The following is a 9,547-nucleotide window of genomic DNA, read 5'->3' as shown; positions in this document are numbered from 1 at the left end:
TAACACGCAATTGCGACTTTATACCACACAATTCTGAGAAATAAAGTCAGAATTGTGAGATATAAACTCGCAATAGACCTTATTCACAGCAGCGCCATCTTTGATTTCTAATGTGAATGAAAGCGAGGCTGTGAGGGACAGACGTGCATCTCTTCAATGGGCTGTTCTGTTGTTTAATGTGTTTTTGGATTGTTCTGCTCATGAAGAAACCTAAGCCCACCAACAAACTTCTTAATTAAAATCGAAAACTTTAATGTTCATCTTTCTGACGTGGCATCCACTCGACCCAATGTAAACCGCTGGATTTACGTTTACTCAGGTAAGCTGGTCAACTGAGTTTCATTCAATTTTACACAAACCAACATCAAACTAATGATATGGATATATGGATATTTTTCTTACAAAACCGGATTGCTTCGCTTCAGAAGGCCTTTATTAACCCCTGGATCCGGATGGATTGCTGTTATAATGTATTGATGCGCTTTTTTGAGCTTCAAATTATCAGGTACAATTCAGTCCCATTATAAAGCTGGGAAGAGCCCGGATATTTTATTTCGTGATGGGCAACGATTAATCGCATCCAAAACAAAAGTTTGTTTACATAATATGTGTGTGTGTACTGTGTATAATTATTTTGTATATATAAATACACACATATGCATGTACATATTTAAGAAAAATGTGTTGTTTATATATAAAAACATTATATATAAATTATGTATAAATATACACAGAATATACATGCACATTTTTCTTAAATATATACATGCATGTGTGTGTATACCTATTCATTATACACATTACACATTCATATATTATGTAAACACAAACTTTTATTTTGGATGCGATTAATCGTTGCCCAGCACTATTTTTTATATAACTCCAAATGTGTTTGTCTGAAAGAAGCAAGTCATATAAACCTCTGGTGAAGAATGCTTTCTAATGCAGATAATCCTATTTGGGAAATGCAATAGTGGGTTTTGTTTTTGCTGTTGGAGTAAATGGGAAAGCAAAAATGTCATTTGCCACAGTCTCTCATTAATCTCCATAGAAGTTTACCCTGTTATAGTTTATATTCCACATTCCAAACCGGTAAATGTGAAAATGGTGCATGAGGCCATAATATCGTGCTCTATATATCAAGAGATGTTTGAGTGAAGCGCTGGTTGATTGTAACCACAGAAACGGCTCATGAAGAAGGAGATGTAGGACCCGTGCCCTCCGGGGATCTGGAGCGTGTTGTTGACCGAGACCGGACACCGTGTTCAGAAGCTTGTTTGTTTTTCCCACTTGTGTTGGACATATACGGGGGTCTGTGTGTGTGTGTGTGTGTGTGTGTGTCGGGGGCCGTTGACTCTCTCTCTGCTCGGAGAATGTAAACAGAAGAGCCAAACTCGTGAGCAGAGATTCACCGTTCTGTGCAGTCATATTGATGAGGATTATGATAAAGACCACTATATGATCGATCTCAGGCATTCACAAGCTTATCATTTCTAGACTCTTGAAAATAAGGTTCCAAAAGGGTGTTTTCATCACAGCTAATAAAAAGGTAGTTCTTGTTTTTAAGAACGTTTTGCTAATGTTCCCATTGAGTTTTGATGAAAACATTATTTCTGAATGTTCTCTGAACATCTAGTTTGAAACGGTTAGGGAACATTTTATTTTATCATTCTTCAAACATTTTGGGAAAGTTACTTTTGAATATTCTCTGAATGTTCGTAGTAATATTTAGAAAAATTAAAGTCCCCCTGTGGTGTAAATCCAGCTTTTAATGTTGTTTATGTGTCTATGTGGTGTTTTTAATATGCTTTAAGACAAAGCATGTGTAAGTTCATAAGTCGACAGCATTGCTGAGTATTTTCTCCTTAAAACTGCAGTGAACCAAAGACGTCACAAACTACCTTGTAACCAATCAGATCAACGTGTGATCGTCAACGAGTGGATCTCTGAGTGAGCGAGTGAGTGGAGGCGGGGCTCATTTGCATATTCATAGAACCACGCATACTAAATGAGGCACGGGTGTCGACTTACATTAAGTTTAAATATGTGATTTTGGTGATCAAAGATTAGTTTTAAGGGATTAAATGATTGACTACAGGGGGACTTTAAGACAAACATCCATCCAAAATGTTTAAGAAAAAACACTCCATGAATGATGTATTAATAATGTTTTTGTGCTACATTATTAAAGACCAGATAACTCTGAACGAACGTTCTATTAACATTACTGAAAGAACGTTTGTTCATAACTTTGACAGAACATTTCCTGATAGAAGAACATTTTCTGGTTCGCCAAAGAAGCTTTCAGCAAATACTTCTTAAATGAACTATTTTTTTCTCAGTGCACTCTTAAAAACAAAGGGTCTTTATTTGCATTGATGGTTTAAAATCCATAGAACCTTTTCAATGCACAAAAGGATCTTCACCTCGGAAAAAGGTTCTTATGATTATTAACATGTTATATATATATATATATTTCACTAGTTCACACTTACATACAATTAGAGGGAGTAAGTTTAATGCATATTTGGCGTGCTGTCCGGGGGGAGTTTGGCCCAAACTCAGAGTACAAGCCCCCCCGTCGTAACGTATGTAGATGGTTAGGACTAGAAGTGTGAAGAAGGGGCGGTGGAGGGATGAGACTGCTGAGTATATACACCTCTTATCGTTGATTGCTGATTGCTCTCAACTCGTGTTAATCATCTGCGCATGCTCCTCCCGAACTCTGTTAATAAAACATCATATAATGTACCATCGCATCCAGTCCGAGAGGAGCTGGATGCGTGAGGGAGAACGTGGACAGTGAGACGTAGCTTTATTCTTTTCATAGGCTCTATGCGTGCCAGTGATAGCAGAGTCAATATATATAGAGACATGCCACTTCCTCAATCCTCAATACAACTATATAGGGAAACCCCGTAACGCCAAAGTTGGCGGTTGTATGCACATGTCCCGCCCCTCAAGCTGGAAAACCAATGGTCTGCTTTTAACAGTCAAGCCGGGAAACATTTAAGCCTATCGTCTGGTTCCACTGACGCATGCGCACAGTTGAGGTTTGCGACAGTGGAAAATACGTTACTGTTTGAAAAGGCGGCAGATTTGATATGCAGTGTATGTGTGCGTTGTGTAAATATCAGACATCCCAAGTCTCCCAGAAGCTCCGGGTGTCTCCCGCATATTGGTAGCGGCTCCCTGATGCCCACAAATTAGTTAAAATCTCCCAGAATCTAGAGCGAGCGAGCAAGAGCAAGATACTGAGCTTCAAACCGTTTACCGCGTGCACGTCAGAGAGGGAGAGAACCCTCGCGCATGCGTAGTAAAAGTAGAACCTGTGGGGAAAAGGCGTTTTAAACCTAATTTTGGGGCAAAGTCATCAAACTTTTTCAGCGATTTTTATCATATTTTACTGCTGTTTCTATACATGCAGTTTTTATGTCCCGGTGTGCAGTGAAAGTGCAGTTCTGACTCTCTGCCCATTCATTTAGATAGGAGCCTGGTCTTGTTAGTCCGAAATAGCGGCCCGGAGGCGTTGCCAAGATGGTGGCCGAGTGGCATGACTTGCCTTCAAGGACTTTGGTGATAGGCATGCCCACATCAACATAGCATCCCAAACCACACCCAGAAAAGTGGTCCCCTGTAGTGGAGAAAGCACACTCTTCTTGGCGTTTAACCGTAACTGTAACCCAACTCTTTCATGTGGGCGAGAACGACATCTCGATGCCGAACCGCCAACATGATGCGACGGCTCTAGAGTCAACCCTCATCGACGTAGTTCATGATGCAAAAACCCTGCAGACGCAGTGGCATCACATCGGCATCTATGCATTTCCGTGAAAGTGCGGAGTGATAGTGCTAGGCCGAACGGAAGAACTCGATATTGGTATGCTTTACCCTCGACGGGAACTTCCTGTGACATGGAAGGATGGAAATATGGAAGTATGCGTCCTTGAGATCTATCGTGACAAACCAGTCCCCGGGTCTGATCTGTGGCACGATTTATCTCAATGTTAACATTTTGAACTTTGGCGGCATGACTGATTCGTTCAGAACTCTCAGATCCAAAATGGGACCATTTTCTGGCTGGCATGAATCTGTAAAACTGGTCACATCATCAGTGCGGTATTATAAACACACACGGATAACAGTTTGAACTCTTACATGCTTCTTGTCTCGGCTCACCTGCAGCTGGACGTGAAAAGAGGTTGAAATCAAAACACACGTACACTGCATTTTAATGACTATGCGGGCCAAACAATTTACGCATCTATCATGCAACCTGTTTACATTTGCCAGATTCCACCTGTCCAGAGATCCAAACACACTTTAACCCATTTACAGCAATGCGTAAACAGTTTGAAACAGATTCCCCCCAACAGAGTCCTGTGTTTACCAAGCGTTAAGGATGATAAAGCTGAAACCTCAGGAAAAATTCAGGCATGAATATGCACAAAAACTTGCATAACTTCTTTTAAAAAAGCAATGCATCACAGAGCCAACAATATATGTAATACACAATGCCAGGATTATAAGACAAGTAGATTAGGAAGTGAGCTAGAGAAGAGGAGAAATGCAGACATATTGCATTATTATTATTATTATTATTAATATACAGGACACAGAGAGGGCAGCAGTTTTAAAAGCTGCATCACAGGGAGTTTTATGTTTATTGGCAGAATGAAAATGGAGAGATGCAGAGATGTCCCTGTAAACCTGTTGTAAGAAATCTTTCCGTTTACACATGATGTTCTTCCTCGAAAGAGTTGAAAAACTGCACGACGGTTTCTTTATGCAAGCGTCAGCATTCAGAGCTTCACAAACATGGCGTTCTCTTAACAACAGGAAATCACCTCTCAGCCTTTCTAAATTCCCAAAGTTCCTGAGGTTTCTTTATATCCTATCTGTGTTCAGTTCGAGGGAATCCAGCGGTGCGAGTGCTTTCCTTCTTTAATTGTTCTCGCACAACCTTTGAAGAGTTTTAGATCGCTGTCTTGATGAACGTCAGATCATTCGCTGAGGAACAGATGGTTGCTCTCACCATGAGCTTCTGCTGATCAGAAAGTATTACTGTGATTTACTCACTTGATCAAAATAAATGACGCTGATCAGCATCGATGGCTCCATGAAGAACCTGCGAGCGTGTTTTCATAGTGATGCAACAGGAGATCCATTTTGGATTCCCCAAAGAACCTTTCAGTGAGAAGTTCTTAAAAGAACCATTTTTTCTTAGTGTTATGAACATTTTAATAATCTGAAAAACCTTTAGAGCAATGGAAAGATTCTGCGGATGTTAAAGATTCTTCATGAAACCATTGATGCCAAGGAAGAGCCTTTATTTTTAAAAGTGTGGAACGTTTCCATCAGACAAAATGTTCTTTAGATTATTAAAATGTTCTTTTTAAAGTCCCCCTGTCAGTCAATAATTGTATCCCTTAAAACTCAATGAAACTCAATGACATATTTAAGCGTTTTTTCCTTAAAGGTGCAATGTGTAAAAAAATTGAGTATCTATTAACAGAAATGCAATATGACATCCATAACTATGTGTTCAGTGGTGTATAAAGAACTTACTTAATAAACCGTAATGTTTTTATTACCTTAGAATGAGGCATTTATATCTACATAGGCGCGGGAATCCCCTTCTATGGAGGTCGACATATTGTGACGTCATGTTTCTACCGTAGCCGAACGCGAACACACAGCGCTACAGAGCGCGTTTCGTCGCTACCTTGAAAGAGAAGCCGCAGAAAGCTAGAAGCTAGCCATAAACACCGTGAGTAGTGACTTTTCCCTTGTCAGTGGTGTAAAATATGTAGTTGGATTGTTTCATGTAACTTAGTTCTTCTCTCTCGCTGTGTTATGGCTTTGCTATGTGGGGATAAATGTGCTGGTTACGTTCGTGAGACAGCTGATTAGTACTCTTGTCATTGACCGTAAAACAGTAAAGTTACAGGAATCACCAACCCGTCGATCTTGGAAGCATTTTAAGTCGATCGAGTTTCCAAAATCAGAGAAAAAAAGCCTATTGTGTGTAGTAAATGGTGTCTAGGGGATGCGGAGGCGCGCGCTGTTACAATCACGTCATTTCTGCCGCGCGCACCTTTGGGCTCATGCGGACGCGTCCAGTATAAACAAGCCTTAACGCTTTAACCAGCTCAGCTACAGTAACAGCTCATATTAGCCAGCTAAACTTTTACTACCCTGTTAGAAACAATATATAGTTGCATAGTTTCATGTGGTTCTTCTCCCTCGCTGTATTATGGGTTTGCTATGTGGGGAGAAATGTGCTGGTTACGTTCGTGAGACAATCAACTAATTACTATTATTATATTACGTATTAAGACCCTTGATCCTCACCTGACTATGGCTTTGTAAACTTTATCCATGATGTGGTTTATAATGGACTGTGGTACAGAAACTTGGTTTACTCTGGCTATTCTCTGCCGTCTCAGACGACGATGTTTTTCCCGTTTTAGCCACCGTAGCTTCTTCGAAAGGGAGGGGTGAGCGGTGGGCTGAGCTCTTAGTGTAAACTCGCCACCGAAGCGCTAGATGTCGCTAAAAGTCACACACTGCACCTTTAAAAAAATTCATCATGCTTTAAAATATCTTGAATGTAACCCGACACCCTTGCCTCATTTAGTATGCGCGGTTCTATGAATATGCAAATGAGCCCCGCCTCCACTCACTCACTCACTCAGAGATCCACTCGTTGACGATCACACGTTGATCTGATTGGTTACAAGGTAGTTTGTGACGTCAGAAACACCAGCGATTTCAAAGCGTGTTTTTGAGACTGTCTTTGGTTCACTGCAGTTTTAAGGAGAAAATACTCAGCAATGCTGTCGACTTATGAACTTACACATGATTTGTCTTAAAGCATATTAAAAACACCACATAGACACATAAACAACATTAAAAGCTGGATTTTCACCACAGGGGGACTCTTCAGAACTGTTAATTGGATAAATGGTTATTTCGTGGAATTGCTATATAAATTTTTGGAAGCATTATTATGTTATATAATAATAATAATAAATAAAATCGAGAAAGATTGTCAAAAAGAGTGTCTGCATTTTTGTCCGCAATATTGCCTCATTTAATATAAGGATGGAAATATGTAGACATTTTCATTTCAATAAAAGTACAATTTACAGAATGAACAGTTCGGTTTCAGTATTGTGTTCATTATACAGTATCAGTAGTAAATTAATTTGAACAGAGCTGAGACTTTATAAAGATAATTAAGTGATTATTTTAATATCATCCATCATTATTTAAATGGTTATCATGAATGGATGAATGAACAGACGCCAAGTTTCAAAGTGCAGCTATAAAGCGATTCGGTTAGATTTACTGACCAGAAAGTGCTGTTAGTGTGTGTGTGTGTGTGTGTGTGTGTGTGTGTGTGTGTGTGTGTGTGTGTGTGTGTGTGTGTGTGTGTGTGTGTGTCGCTGTGTGTAGAACAGATGTCTTTTTCAAACAACGGCCTCATATATTTTATGTTACTTCTTAATAGCCTATATTGTGAAATATTATTTTGATAAATAGGACTAGCCTATAACGTTGTTTTTCTCAACGAGTGTAGTTCGTAGTTCAGCGCGCTGCGATCTGCAAAAGTAAGTTTAGTGCCAGAACTTTACTATTACGGCTCAGTGTTCAGTGTGCATATTAAACCCAGCCAACAGGGAACGTTCTTTTTAGCTTCTCTCAAAGTTATTATCAAACGTTCTTCCAGTAACATTAATAGAACGTTCTTCCAAAATTATCCGCCCTTTAATAATGTTCTCAAAACGTTAGCACAAAAACATTGATTATGGCGAGTTCGATGGTAAACATTTTAGTTGACATTATTTGTCTAACTTAAATTAAAAAAAAAGAAGTTACGCACCTAAAATATGTTGATAGTTTGTGTTGATATGTTGAAAAATACGTTTTTGATAATGTTCATGTTAAGTTATGAAAAAGTTATTTCTGAATGTTCAAAACATCCAATTTTTTAAAATGTTTCATAACATTCTTGGTAACACTTTACAATACGGGTGCAGTAATATGCATTAATTCATGTTTAACTAATGCACAGATAATCATGAGTTAATGTATGATTCATGAAGAACTAAACCATTAATTAATTATTACTGCATCAGCAACTAATAAAGAGTCTATATGATTAATAGATTAAGTAATACATGAATTGCTATTAATTAAATGTGTCATTGTGTATTTATTCCTTAATAACATATTTTATTAACTAATAGTGTAAATTAATCTGTTAATTACCACAATTAGTCAAAGCTATGCACTTCAACTACAAGTTGTCTGCTTTAAATAATCATTAGCTAATGATTTGCAAAGCTATCATTACGTTATGACTTTACTTGTTGAGGCACATCATTATTAACTAGTCATTTAGTATTTGTAGTAATTTACACATGAATTTGCACTAACAATGATGTAATTAATCATGTATTAATGTGTACCTGTATTATCTGGAAGTTGAAATACAAGGCTTTGGCTCATTCTGGTAATTAACAAATTAATTAACACTAGTTAAAAAAATGAGTTATTAGGGAAATAATTCACAATTACATATTTTAATTAATAACAATTCATGTATGAACTAATACATTAACCATACAGACTCTTAATTAGTTCCTAATGTGGTAATCATTAATGAATAGCTTAGATAATCATTAGTTACACATTAATTCAGTATTATCTGTGCATTAGCTAAGCATGAATTAATGCTTATTAGCGCACCCATATTGTAAAGTGTTACCACATTCTTGGTTATGTGAACATTATGTGAACATTCCATTTGATCCTACTTCAAACATTATGGAATGTTACTTTAGAATCTTCTCTGAACGTTCTGAAACAAGTGGCAGTTTAAAAAACATCCAACTGTGAAACATAAGAAAAAATGTTCCATGAACGATGTAGCTATAAATAATGTAAAACCAGATCACTTTGAAAGAACGTTCTATTAATGTTACGTTTGTTCGTAACTTCGAGAGAACCTTGCCAGAACGTTCCCTGTTATCTGGGATATTAGTGGTATTTAATGTCCGGCTTCCTGAAGTTCAGTGCCAGTGTTTGTGTGGATGTTGGTGTTAATGCAGTCATTTATCTCAGTGATGTTGTGTAAAAGAGCATGAAGACACACACACTCTCACACACACTCATGTGTGCAGAGCTGCCTCGCTCATGATGGGAATTAAAGATCGTGGAAAAGATCCAACACGAGTGATTTATGAGTGAGAGTCGCTGTTATACGTGTTTCTCACAGTCTATATGTTGTGTACAATATTATATATTCTATATTTCGTGGAAGTATTGATGAAATAAAATGGTTCAATGCTCCACTGAGCTATAGTAACTAAATATTTTTTAAAATATTGTTTTTAATCTTAAAGATTTTGTACGATTTTGAAAGAGTCTCTTCTGCTCACCAATTGGCTGTATTTATAAAATACAGAAAAAAACAGTGAAACATTATTATAATGTAAAACAGCTGTTTTCTATGTGAATATATAGTAAAGTGTAATTT

The 9,547-nt window shown here is 37.8% G+C and overlaps 1 protein-coding gene across 3 annotated transcripts in view; it reads left to right on the top strand.

Moving 5' to 3' along the window:
• Positions 1-254: 254 nt before the first annotated feature.
• glp2r (glucagon-like peptide 2 receptor) overlaps positions 255-9,547 on the top strand; it is a 38,761-nt gene continuing 29,468 nt past the window's right edge. For all 3 annotated transcript variants that reach the window (XM_077245753.1, XM_077245761.1, XM_077245747.1), the window contains exon 1: positions 255-319. The gene's annotated coding sequence lies outside the window, so the exon portion shown is untranslated. The remainder of the gene's footprint in view (positions 320-9,547) is intronic.

Source organism: Siphateles boraxobius, unplaced genomic scaffold (assembly GCF_051911475.1).
Source record: "Siphateles boraxobius isolate OS27281-9 unplaced genomic scaffold, OSU_SipBor_1 103, whole genome shotgun sequence".
In the NCBI taxonomy this organism is placed as follows: Eukaryota; Metazoa; Chordata; class Actinopteri; order Cypriniformes; family Leuciscidae; genus Siphateles; species Siphateles boraxobius.
This window is presented reverse-complemented; position numbering and strand designations above follow the sequence as displayed.